This window comes from Aythya ferina, assembly GCF_964211825.1.
Source record: "Aythya ferina genome assembly, chromosome: 16".
In the NCBI taxonomy this organism is placed as follows: Eukaryota; Metazoa; Chordata; class Aves; order Anseriformes; family Anatidae; genus Aythya; species Aythya ferina.
In genome coordinates this window covers 11,896,897-11,909,117 of record NC_140315.1, presented here as the reverse complement: position 1 = coordinate 11,909,117, position 12,221 = coordinate 11,896,897, and the positions used below count along the sequence as shown (strand labels likewise).

General features: G+C 48.6%; 1 long non-coding RNA gene across 2 annotated transcripts in view; it reads right to left on the bottom strand.

Moving 5' to 3' along the window:
• Positions 1–1,181: 1,181 nt before the first annotated feature.
• LOC311445675 overlaps positions 1,182–12,221 on the bottom strand; it is a 36,214-nt gene continuing 25,174 nt past the window's right edge. Inside the window, exons 2-3 of one of the 2 annotated variants that reach the window (XR_014698575.1) lie at positions 6,775–6,943; positions 1,182–1,250 (exon numbers count right to left, since the gene is read on the bottom strand). This is a non-coding gene — a long non-coding RNA (uncharacterized lncRNA). Of the gene's footprint in view, positions 1,251–5,668; positions 6,535–6,774; positions 6,944–12,221 lie in introns of those variants that run through there. The other variant, XR_014698576.1, reaches the window with a different exon arrangement.

Below are 12,221 nucleotides of genomic sequence, written 5' to 3'. Positions count from 1 at the left end.
GAAAGCTCTGATACTGTACCACCAGCCGGAGCCATCGGAGTGGGGAAGCCAGCTCGGCACAGCAATCCCAGCTAAAGCTTATGGACAGACACAATTAAAATAAGCACTATAGTTTCAATTAACTCTTCTCCCCAGCAGCACAGGCTTGGAAAGTACTCTTAATAGATCTCTTCCACCGCAGTGCACAAACTCTATTGCTGGTGCTTCGCCGATTATTGAAAGTTAGCAGAGTGAGGCCATTCCCTCACAACACCTTCAATGGTGATTTGAGGATCTGCCTGTTATTAGCTGGCCGCTTTGTGAGCGGAGGGGCTAAGCAGGGTGCAGCCTAAGCATTTCTTCAGGCAGTTGATCCCCCCAGGCCCGTTTGCTGCTTTTTGGGAATGGCTTTGCCTGGCTGCCACAGCTGTGCTCTGAGCAGCAGCCGAACAGCGGCTGGACCACGCTGCGTCCTTCTTGATTAAATCAGAGGAGCATGCAATTCTCCCGTCGCCTCGGGTTGATTGGGAACAAGGCTCGGAATAATCTCAGATAGATTTTCTCAGACAGTGAGACATCCTGATGGTTTTAAGCTTTTCTTTTCTAGCTTGCAAAATACTCCCCTAGGAGGGCAGGCTGCCACCGGCCCTGCTGCAGGGCTTTCAAACATGAGCTCCTAGCAGGGCAGAGTACATTTATTTATATTTATTTAGGTGGGGAGGTCAGCCCCCATCACATCTGGGCATTTGGGAGCAGTGTTGAATTGTCCACTTGCACTGTCAGTATGTGGAGATTCTGGAAGAAATTCTGGTCTCAGCAGCCAGCAAAGTAAAAAGCAGAGAGGAGAGCAGACCCATGCCTTCATTCCCCATCCCCAAACACTGTGTGAGAAGCAAAGGGTTGTTTTTAATAGAAATTATTAACCTTTGGAGCAACTGACCTGGCGATGTCAGAGATTGTCTAATTCTACAGTCTTAAAATCAATCCTGGCAGACTTTCTGAAAAACCTATTATAAAAATAGACAATACCACTCCATTTTTTCATGAGAAATGGCAGCTACCAACAGTTTCTTCATTTTCTCTACCTCCAACTTCTCCTTGGCTGCAGGAAAACAGTGTCCTGTGGCTGAGGCTCCGAGGTGAGAAGCAGGGTGCTCAGAAACCATGTCAGATATTGTCACAGAGCTTCCATGCTCTTCTGCCTCCATTTCTGCACTTGTATAGAGGTGACCGAGATACCCAGCAGCTTCCTACAACAGGTACGCAGAGTCCTTTGAATGGGAAGGGTTAAAGAACTGCAAGACATTCATTTTCCTTTAAAATTACTTACTCCCACTATTCCCTCCTTGTCCCAGTGAATGTGGTCTTGCCCCTTCTTGATTCTTTTGCCTGTCAGTATCCACCTTAATTCAGGTAACTACCATGGTCCTGCATGGCCAGCAGCACGACCAAGTCCTACTTTCTCATGGAAAGCCCCAAGCAGATTTTTTGTCAGCCCCGAAGATGTGAGTTCATGCTGCAGGTTTTCTCTCTATTGAGCCCATGGAAGAGCCTCTGCACCTGTCCAGCTATTTTTACAGAGCTTTTCAGAAATATATTACCTTTCCGAGCTCTTGCCTGTCAAAACGCATTAGAATTGGCCAATTGTTCAAAAGGTGACAAGAACAGCCTGACAGGCAGACACGCTTGCATTTAGTATTCACACAGCCTTTGTTCTTGCTGGTAAGGAAGCAGAGCGAAACCAAAAGCAAAACAAAACCCACAACCAACACACCTCCCAGCCAGCCTGGCGATGCTGGTGCTCCAGGGGCAGCAGCCCTGAGCAGCAAGGTCTGGTTGGGGGCTCAGAGCTGAAATCAGCGCCATGAGGGTGCAGCAACCCCAAACCAGAGGGAAGCAGAGGAGATGTTGGGACCTCAGCAGCTCTGCACCAGAGAAGCCTTTCCAGTTTGCACCCTGATATGGATCGACATTGGGTCTTGCACTCCTCTGAATCTGGCCCCAGTACCCTGGCTCCATCTGCCCTGTCCTGGAGGACTCCCAGATTTAGGGGACTTCAGCACCAGTGCAGATACACAGGACACCCCCAGCCTTGGTCCATATACAGCAGCAGGTGCTGAGCACCGGGCTGCTTTTGGGTTGCTGCCCCCAAAGCAGAACCCAGGGCAGCATCAGGTTTTTGAGCATTGGGTAGGCACGGCCAGACACCTCCTACAAACATCTCACATCACTTCCAGGTCCCCAGGGGAAAAGCAGAGCCAGAGAAAGTAAGCACAAGAGTCTGGGGAAAGAGAAAAGTTTCCTCTTTGCGTGAAGCAAGGTGAAATTAAGGACAATCAGATGCAATCAGATCACACCTCCCCTCTCCTACAAACATTCATTCACCAAACCTTTGAGGCAACTTTGATGATATTTTGGTTTCTTTCCTCTGAAATACCCACCTGTGGTCAGGAATAAATCCTACACTAATCCTACTTGGCATCGCATAATTCAGGGTTTCTTGACGTAGGCTCCTTCTGAGGAGGGTCAGCATCCCTTTGGGCTGCCTGCACGCCTCTGCCCCCAGCACCCTGCTCCTCTGGCTTCTCTCTTATTTTAAAAGCCAAACGTAGCAACGGGTGTTCACCCCTCTTGGTCTGGATCTATATCTCATTTTTCTCCAAGGGTTTTTATATATTGGGCAATACAAGACAAAAATCCTGTCTTTTTTTTTTTTTTCCTATCTTGAAAGAAATAATTTCACCTAGATGGCTGCAGTGAACATGCTGCAATAACAAGAAGCTTTTCCAGAAGGGTAAATTACTTGGCGGTGGTACCAACTGGGAGCGATGCTGGTTTATAACATCAGATGTAATCTTTCAGCAACAGGGGGGAAAAATGCTTTCAGAAAAACGCTTTTTGTCATTGGCCACTATGGTGGTGCATCCAATTACACTGCTTTCATTTTGGATCCAGGGGACACAGCTCGGAGAAGAAATCAGCAGCCACAGGGAATGCATGTGGTGGGAATCCAGCCAGCAGGAACAGGAGCGAGCGCGTGCCCTGGTCCATGAGGCAGGGCACGCAGCCCATCCTACCTCTCCCTTGGGGCTCTCTGGAGAAGTCTCAGGGCTTCCGATAGCCCTAGCATGCAAAGCAGGTGGGTTAAAGGGAGGGAGACGCATCATGTCTTTCCTCTGGGAAACCGAGCCAGCTCACCAAACCCTTACTGGAGTGAGCGAAAATCCGAGCTGAAGTCTCCAGGTCTGTTCTGAACCTTACTGCTCTGCTGGCCTCCTGGCTGCAGATGGGGCCAGGGTCCAAAGAAAGCTGTAACTGTAAGTCTTAAGCTCAATAAAGGGTCCTTCTGGCAAGGAGCTGATCCAGCCCACACAGGCTGATCCATCCCCCGAGACCCGCTGTCTCCATCACGAGCTGCCTCATGGATTATTCCTCCTCTCCCTACTCCATTGCTCTCCTGTCTGCCAATATTATCTGTTACCTTTTCTAGCTGTCATTCTCACTGACTCCTCCAGGAGACTTCTTTCCCTGCTCCAGACCAGCTGCAGGGTGGCTCTGCCAGCCCAAGACTTCCCTTACGTGGCCGCGGGGCCAATGCTCACCCAACCCCACAGTGAGGTGCCCAGCCAGGCCATACACACCAACTACATCGTTTGCAATATTTTCCTGTCAGTTATCAACTAATGTATTCAGAGATGAATTCCTTTTTTCCTAGGCCAGCTTCAAGTCAAATTTAGTGACTGAAAACAACATTAGCCTTATTGACTCTTTTATCAGCATCCCATTTGTTGGTGGGGAGAGACATCCCAGCTTCTCATGAATAATAAGCTGTTCATACTTTAAAATCACAAGAATGGAGGGGAGAGCAGGGCAGGGGCAGAGGCAGCAATTTCTGTGGCAGGCTGGGCAGTGATAAGGTCCAAGTCCTTTCACCCCACAGTTGAATTTAGGTCTGGGTCTGAACTTGGCCACTGATCCACTTGTGCCTTCAAACCAAAGCAGATCCCCACGACAACCCTTTCCCTAGCTATCAGGCAGGCTGCCTGCAGTGTGTTTAAGGCATAACTCCTAAATAAACCCCCACAAAGCCCCAGCAGCTTGCACGCCCAGACCCTGTCACTTGGTCATCCCTGTGGCCAGGGCAATGGGACATCTCTGGGCTGGGACACCTCTGTCCTCACCAGCTCACACCTTTGTGCACCTCCAGGGGGTTGTCCCAAACTGAGAACCACTTTGAGAAGTCAGCCTGAGGCTGGAGCTAGGCACATCTTTCAGCACACCTCTGCTCACCTGAAATCCAGAGATTTTAATAAAAGGACTTTATTTTAATTTAACTCCTATCTCAGGACTACAGCAGGATAACCAAATCACAGCCACGCTTCACCTCAATTCCTGAACATTGCTCAGAAAACATAGACAGTGGCTACTTTGAATCAATACAACCTGATCTAAAGGCTCCTTGAGCTTTTATCCACCAGCCCAGTGCTTGCAGGGGTGTGGGCCAGGTTGCAGTCCCTCAGGACCAGCCAAGGGGCTGCCACCAGCACCAGCAGCTCACCGAGTCCTGCAGGCTGCTCACAGGCACTGGGGGAGGATGGGGCACTTGGTGACCACAGAGCAGGGTACAGCCAAAACCCAGGTCCCCCAGTTCCCCCACCAGCCCCTGCACCAGCCTGCGTTCCTCTTTGATAGGCACAGCTATCGGGCTCTGCTCTCTGAAGAGTAATATCTGCCTGCCTGGCAGTCAAAGCTGAGCTCCTGCTCGATAACTCATAGCCGCAGCACATTTATCTGCCTTCAGCACATATAATCTTCTGTTTCCTGTGCACCATGCCCTTCCCTGGCAATGCTGATGCAAATCAGCCTGCATAAAGCTTTGAAGAACAGAAGCAAATCATTTGCATTTTGTTCCTAACCAGTAGCATTTTCATTTAATTTCCTAGCTCCTTATTGTAATCACCCTCTACACAATTTCAATCAAATCATATCCATCAATCTGACCAGCCCAAAGCTTAACGATGGTAAAACTTTCATGTAAGTTCCCAAATGCAGTAAATAATAGCAAATTGCAGCAGGCATCAGCTATCTGACCCATGCTCACTCTTCATTAATAACCTTCTGATCTAGAAGTGACTCGCTGCATGTATTTAACTCTGGGAGAAGCTCTCTGGGGTAGGTAAAGCTGTCACACAAATCCTCATATGAAGGTAAACTGTAAAAGGAGAGACTTCTCCATTTTAAAATATGGGGAGCTAGCAAGAGAAGTCAAATCTGCAAGCCGCACCTCTGTTTCCCATCATATCACCTGTCTTGGAGCTACCTCTTCACTCCAAAACCAGACACATTTTTACATTTTGAAAGCCAACTTGGTAAACCCACATCCTTGTGAAGACCAAGGCAGGTCACTTTTATTCCAGCTTCATCCAGGCAGTTCCAGGAGCCAGCAGTGAGAAAGGAAAAGCGTTGCCTTGTCCCCTCCAGGATCCTGCTATTCCTGGCTATCTCAGGTTCTGTCTCCCCCAAAGCACGAGCTTTTTGCAGCAGATGCCCAGCCTGTGCTTGGGGTTTCCATGAGCTCTCCAAGCAGGCATGTCATGCCCTCCATGTAACTGTGCAATGGTCGACACAGTGAAGACAAACTCACATCATTATCATTCAGATTAGTCACCTTAAACTGAAAGATGTCTCATCTGGGACAGGTTCCTTGGGAGAAACAGGGGGTCCACAGGGGCAGATCCAGACCCAAGCCTTAACTAGCTTAGCAACTTCCCAGAACCCACCAGCATGTGGTGCATTCCTGAGGATATGCACACCCATCACATATAGGGACAGTCCTGCCCGCTGGCAGCTCAGGATCAGAGCCTAACCACACTTGGAGCTGCTCTGGTACATTTTTCCACCTTGCTTATGCCCAGATAGGGGTGCTGGCGAAAGGAACAGGACAAATGAAGAGCCAGATAGAGCTTCCACACTTAGTTGCCCTCTGTACAGTGACATCCACGTGGGGTGTGCTACACCCCCTGAATCACAACTTCTTTCAAAGTCCAAGATGTGCTTCCTTTCAGCACACCCAAGGTCCCAGGACACTAGGATGTAGCCCAGGTGATTTTTGTCGAACTTTGCCTTTCCCGTGACCCCGCAGGCTTTGACTGTACGCAGAGGTGCAGATTGACCTGGTCTGTATTTGGAGTGCTCCTCTCCTCCTCCCAAGGCTGCAAATCACCCGCAAAACCTTTCTGCAAGGAACAGCCGCAGGAAGGGAAAATGTCCCTGTACACATCACTGCACACGATGGCCAGTCCCCACCACGCATGGTCCTGAGAGCATCTTAACCCAAGAGCATGGGAGGCAACCTGTGCTCCTCCAGGGAGGCTCCCACGGGTGCAGGGCTGAGCCTCCTGCTGCCTTTTCTGTCTCAGAAAAGCTGCTCACGGCTTGCAGGGGAGGAAGGCTGGACATCACCTGACACCGGCACAGAGCAGATCTGGCTCGGCAGGAGCACGGCAACCCGCTGCTAGCAACAGGGTGTTCTGCTATGTACCCGTAATGAGAAAACTGGGAATAGCAAGAAAGAGAAGAGATTATTAGATAATAAATTATCAATGCACCAAAAACTGCTCTGTACATATTTTTTCCCCCTTACAGCTTCCCTAATGTCCTAGGAAAGTGACAATTACACAATTTAAGGAGGTTACGTTTATTAAAATCCTTTTTTTATTACTTTTCTTTTAATATGTGGTTGAGATAAAGCATCCGATTAGAGGAAGGTCACCAAATAAAATATTTAATACTCACAGAAAAAGCAATTCATCCTCCCCCCGCATGCCGTGGCAGCAGCGAGGCAGGAGGCTCCGGGACAGCTCACAGCAGCCTCGAGCAAGCGCTGCCAGCAGCAGGGCCCCGCTCCTCCTCGTTGGCTTTGCCACCTTGTGACAGCCCTTAGAAGCCATGAAGACCACCAGCTCTGGAAGAGGCAGCACATAGGACCTTGCTAGCACCTTCCTGACCTCAGCATTGCTTAAAAAGAAACACCCGCTCCAGCTCCACACATGCAGATGCCACACCCAGTGTAAGACCGAGGCCTTCAAACTCCTCCCGGGGCCTTCACTGCCCCAGCCCATCGTGTACTCACCACTGTACCTAAATCCCACACCACCGAATCACAGACCCCTGAATGACGTGCTCTCTCTCACCACAAACTTGCCAACACCGTTGGGAACTATTTGCAGAGGGATATCGCCCACTGCCCTCTCTCCTAGCCACAGCCTTTATTTTAAATTAACTCCTCTCTCAGGTCTGGCAGCGGTGACCACAGCAGGGCAGCGACACCATGGTGCTCCACCACCAAGCTTGTCTCCTGGGCTGCAACTGGAGAGGCCAAATCCAGAGGTGACACAGAATTGCTGGGGCTACCAACTGCTGGAAAAGGCCAGGGAGTTCCAGAGGCGCCATTCAAGCTCAGGTGGGTGTGCAGGGTGGTAAAAGTCACTTTTGCCAATGTGAAATAACACACAGATAAAAATTTGTTCTCAGCTGGCTCTGCTGACTCCTTGGCCATGATTTAAGTACTACAGATCGGGAGAACAGCCCTGGCCCAGCAGGAAAACCACATCCCCTCCCGCACGCTCTGCTGCCAGGTGCTACACAGTCTGCGTGCAGCTCAGCCACAAGCACCTGCCAGACTCTGCAGCGAGCATCAGCCAAACAAAGCCCCTTTGCCTTCCTAGAGATCTGCCAACCCCCGCAGATACCTGCTGTACATTTAAAGCTCCATCTACTGACTGATTTTCCATGAAGAAGCTATTCCGAGCTTTGCTCACCTCCTTTAAATAATGAATGCTGACAGGCAATTAACGAGCTGCATTTAGCTGTCAGACACCGCACAGGTGGCCAGAGCCCAGGGTTCAAGGCAGGACCCTGGAAGTCACCACTGTGTGGACATCGGGATGAGTTTTGCTAACAGCTCCAAGGCAGGACCATTTCTCCACGTCTTGCCCCATGCTGGCTCCCCTTGCTCTTGTGAGCCAGACTTGCTTTGGACAGTAGCAAGACCCAAGAGTTTCACAGTGAAGATGGATGGGGAGCAATGTGTGTTTTTATGAGACTGAGTGTTCTTGCATGTCCAGAGGTAAGAGGCCAGTGCACTACACAATGGCCTTGTCAAGCCATCTGGATTAATTTAATAATAATGGCTTCCAAATGCTCCTGTGTGGCAGATAGTGAATCCTTTCTAAATGTTGCTTGCAGTGTGCTGTGAAGAAAAAAAGTGTATGGATTGTTAACTACACCGCAGGTGAGAAATAAAAGCACCAAGCTCTCAAAGCCCTTCACAAACATGGTCTAATTACTGCTTGTTAACACTTCTATGAGCCAGGCATGTATTTCTATTGCCCAAAGCCACCAGAAAATGTGAGACCCCAAGTAGGGGCTCATCTTCTTGCACACAGCACCCAAGCCCTCACAGCGGGTGCCCAGGCAGTAGCTGGATGGAGACTGAGGGAAGCGAAGCAGTGACCTGTAGGGTTTGGGCTCCCCCTTTGTGCACCAGGAGCCGTCCCTTGGAAGGGCTGGGAGAGCAACCAGCTGGGGACAAATGTGCTGCTGATTGACACCACAAAGGGGGGAGATGAAACAAAATCTCACAGTGAGCCACAGGCCCTGCATGGCTCAGCCTGAAAGGAGCAGCAGGCTGGAGATGAACAATGCCGCAAATCACTTCTGAGTTACAGAGGTAACACAATGGCAGGACTGCAGAGAGTCCATGTACTTGAAACACCAGGACATGCATTTTAATTTAGAAGGACTGAAAGTTTAAAAAAAAAAAAATCATCTCAATGTCACATTTCCAGGTCCAGGACTTGCTAACTCCTGCTGTGGGCACAGGTAAAAGAGCCCTGAGTTACGAATTCTGTGAGACCCTGACAAATGTAACCACCACAGCGTCTAGGCTGGGGCTGGATGGTGAGCATGTCCTAAACCAGCCAGTCTGCTTGTTCTCAGAGCAGAATAAAAATAATAGATAATGGGAAAAAAAAAAAATAGAGGGACTGGAGTTATGGGTCGTTAATGAAAATGGCATTATCTCTATCTGAAGAGCAAGCCCTTTGGCTCAAGTCAATCTTACTTGAAAAGAAATAACACTACCCAGCCAGCCACCCATCCACGTGCCTCCTGGTCCCCTTCCAGCCCCAAACAGGCTGCTTGCACCCACTGGTGCTACAGCTCACCCAGATTTAGAAGACTAGTCCAGCTCCCCAGAGACTTCTGCTTCCCCAATGCCTATCCACACATATCCAAGCCACGCTCCACGCAATGTAACGGCTGCCAAAGTTGCACAGAGCATCACTTTTTAACAGGGTTGTTAAAAGTTGCTTGTGAGTCTGGAAGGGGCATCAAAAAGTATTTTCACTTAATAATCAGACTTAATCTCTTTACGTTTTGTTGAAGTCACTTTCCCAGGGCCTTGGGCAAAAATCAATCTTAAAAGCGTTGTGAAGCTGTACCGTGGTAGTTAGATAATTTATTATTCCATAACTGTGGGTCTTAATCTAATTACAGATCATATCTAGGGTTTGCTTCAACATCTTTTATTTTTCTATTTTTACTTGCAAACATTCACAAAGAAATGACATTGTAAGTGAAGGAGATGGGAAGCATGCAGTGTTTTTCCTGCTCCCATATGTCACCACTTTTAGTTACCAAAGACCAAGAAACGAGGGAAGAACAGCAGTGAGCAAAAATTCCTTCTTTCATAGTGGGACACAACAGTTTTTAGCACAAAACCTGCCTACAGCCATGTGAACCACAGCCTTCTCCGATGCCCTAATGCAAGACAGCGCACTAAACCATCCTTCCCAAAGGGCACCTATCCTGAAGACTCCCAGGAACGAAGATGACTCCTCTTTCCCATTTAATTGTCTCAACTAAGCCGTTGGTTTCATTTAAGCACACTGTCTCCTTGGGGAATTCACCTGCTTCTGTTTTCTCAGTGCAGTATCTGCTACACGTTAACTCTCCTCCAGCCAAGAAAGTCAGGCCCAAACCAAGAGAGGCATTTGCAGAACTTCAGAAACCACAGGAAAACCTTCTCACTTTCAGCCTGCAGGGAGAAACTAAACAACACACTTCCAAATGCAAGCTTGCCCTTCCCGGATGACTGCACCATCCCAGCCTTCTGTATCCGTGTGGTTTGCGTTTCCGCCAGGTAATGCATCGAGTTTGACAGGTCATTTGCCCCGGCCGGCAGCGTGGGGATGCTGCTCATCCCCAGGACTGCAGAAATCAATCAGCAGGCTGCCCGGGGACCTACACCACCTGAACATGGTACCTCGCTTGCTCCATACCCTGGGGAGCATCCTACAGACAACGCGTGATTCATTTATTTAAAGCAGCTAGAGATAGCTCTCGGAGCCTGTAATAAATACCTGAGAAGCAGTAAAGTGCAAATAGAAATAAATAGCAATCTCACTGCATGTATTAACATTAAATCATTGGGGCAGCATCAAAACAAACTTAGCCCCTCACTTTGTTCCTCAGTGATCCCATAAGCATTTATTTTCTTTTTCTACAAGCAGGAGTTAGCATATTGGGGATATCAAAATTGATTCCACCTAGGCAGCTGCCTGCAAAGATTTGGGACCAGCTAAAAAGTGCCAGCCAAGGCTGGGGAGGGAGCCTGGAACTTCCTCACCCCACCAAGCTGGTGGCCCCCCAGCTCAGCTGCTCAACATGAGGTGCTAACACACCACAACAGAGACCAACAAGGGGCGCATCAGAGGAAGCTGTGGAATTGAAGTCCATGCTTTGCTCCCCCAGAGCAAAGAATAAAAGCAAGGAACAAAGGGACATCACTGATGCCCTGTGCCACGCTAGGACAAAAAGCAGACCTCCTCATCTGCTCTGCTGCTGATTTGAAAGGGGATCTGGGCCTATTTGCCCCCCAAAGTTCAAAGTTCAGCTGAGGACCAGAAAGAGCCTCACCTTTTGGAGGTGTTTCGTTACCTTGGTGATTAAGGAGCAGCATATCAGACCTAGTTCATTTTAAGGCAATGACATAAATCTCTTTGGGCAAGACAAATCTGGCTCCCAGACAAGGTCGTGGCTTGTTTTGGAAAGATTTTGCACACATTTTTTTGGAATCATGGTCTTTTCAAATAAAAGGTATAATAGGTTGAGTTGACCATTTAAAAAAATAATAATTCAAGTTTCTTCCAGCCTATTCTTCCCAAATGCAAGGTTCCTCTAGAGCGCAAAAATACCCCAAAGTTGCCTTTGAAGTATTTTACCCAGTTACCCACAGGTTGTGGCAAGAAGTGAACAAAAGCAACATCAAAGAATCAACATCAGCACATGCTTCATCTAAGGAACTCGAGTTCCTTTTTGTAGACATGAAGTCTTGAAAGCCTTTCTGCTCACATTATCAACAGATTTAACAAACAAAGTGAAAATAAAACACTGAAGGGAGAACAGCCTGCTTTGCTGCCCACCAGAAGGTCACCCTCTCCCCCTCTTGCAAAAGAAGGGCACAGGCAGCAAGACTCCACTGCATTTCTCCTGTAGCTCTTGGGTGCCACCACTTGGGTGCTTGGGAGAGGGAGACACCAAGCCTTTGCTTTCACTCTGCCACCTTCTCCTCTCCCTGCCCTGTCAGCAAGCTCTTTCAGGCTTTGCCAACTTTCTAACTTAAGCAGCTTTGCAGCTTTAGAATAGCTACATGCTATTTTTGCTTGGTGGGTCTTTGGAGGCACAACGCTGTTAGACGTACATCAGTGGTTTTCCTCTCCCCCATCGTCCCAGAGCAAAAAGAAATGAGGCTCAGGAAGGAGCTGGTGGTAACTAGCTAATTTGCACCTCGTTGGATACCAATTGCAAATTCTCTTGTTCATTTGCTCTAACCAGAGAGCAAAGCAACAGGAAAAGCTGCTGCTTCTCTGGGTTTGCCAGAGCCTCTGACATCCCATCCCTCCTCAGCCCTTCTCTCCACGGAGGAGGAGATGCCCCATTTTCTATATTAACTGTCAGCGTGGCGTTGTCTACTTGAATAATATTGAAAAATGAAGTAGTAACTCATCTGCTTCGTATAAAGGCCTTTGGCCTCCTTTTCTCTCACTGCTGAATTGAAATCTGCTGGGGACATCAGGCCATTTTCTCCTGGACAGCACCAGGGAAATGAATTGCACTGCTAACGAAGTGTTGCTCCATTCTTTAGAGATTAAGAGCCCAGGAGCCGGGGTTACAATGGG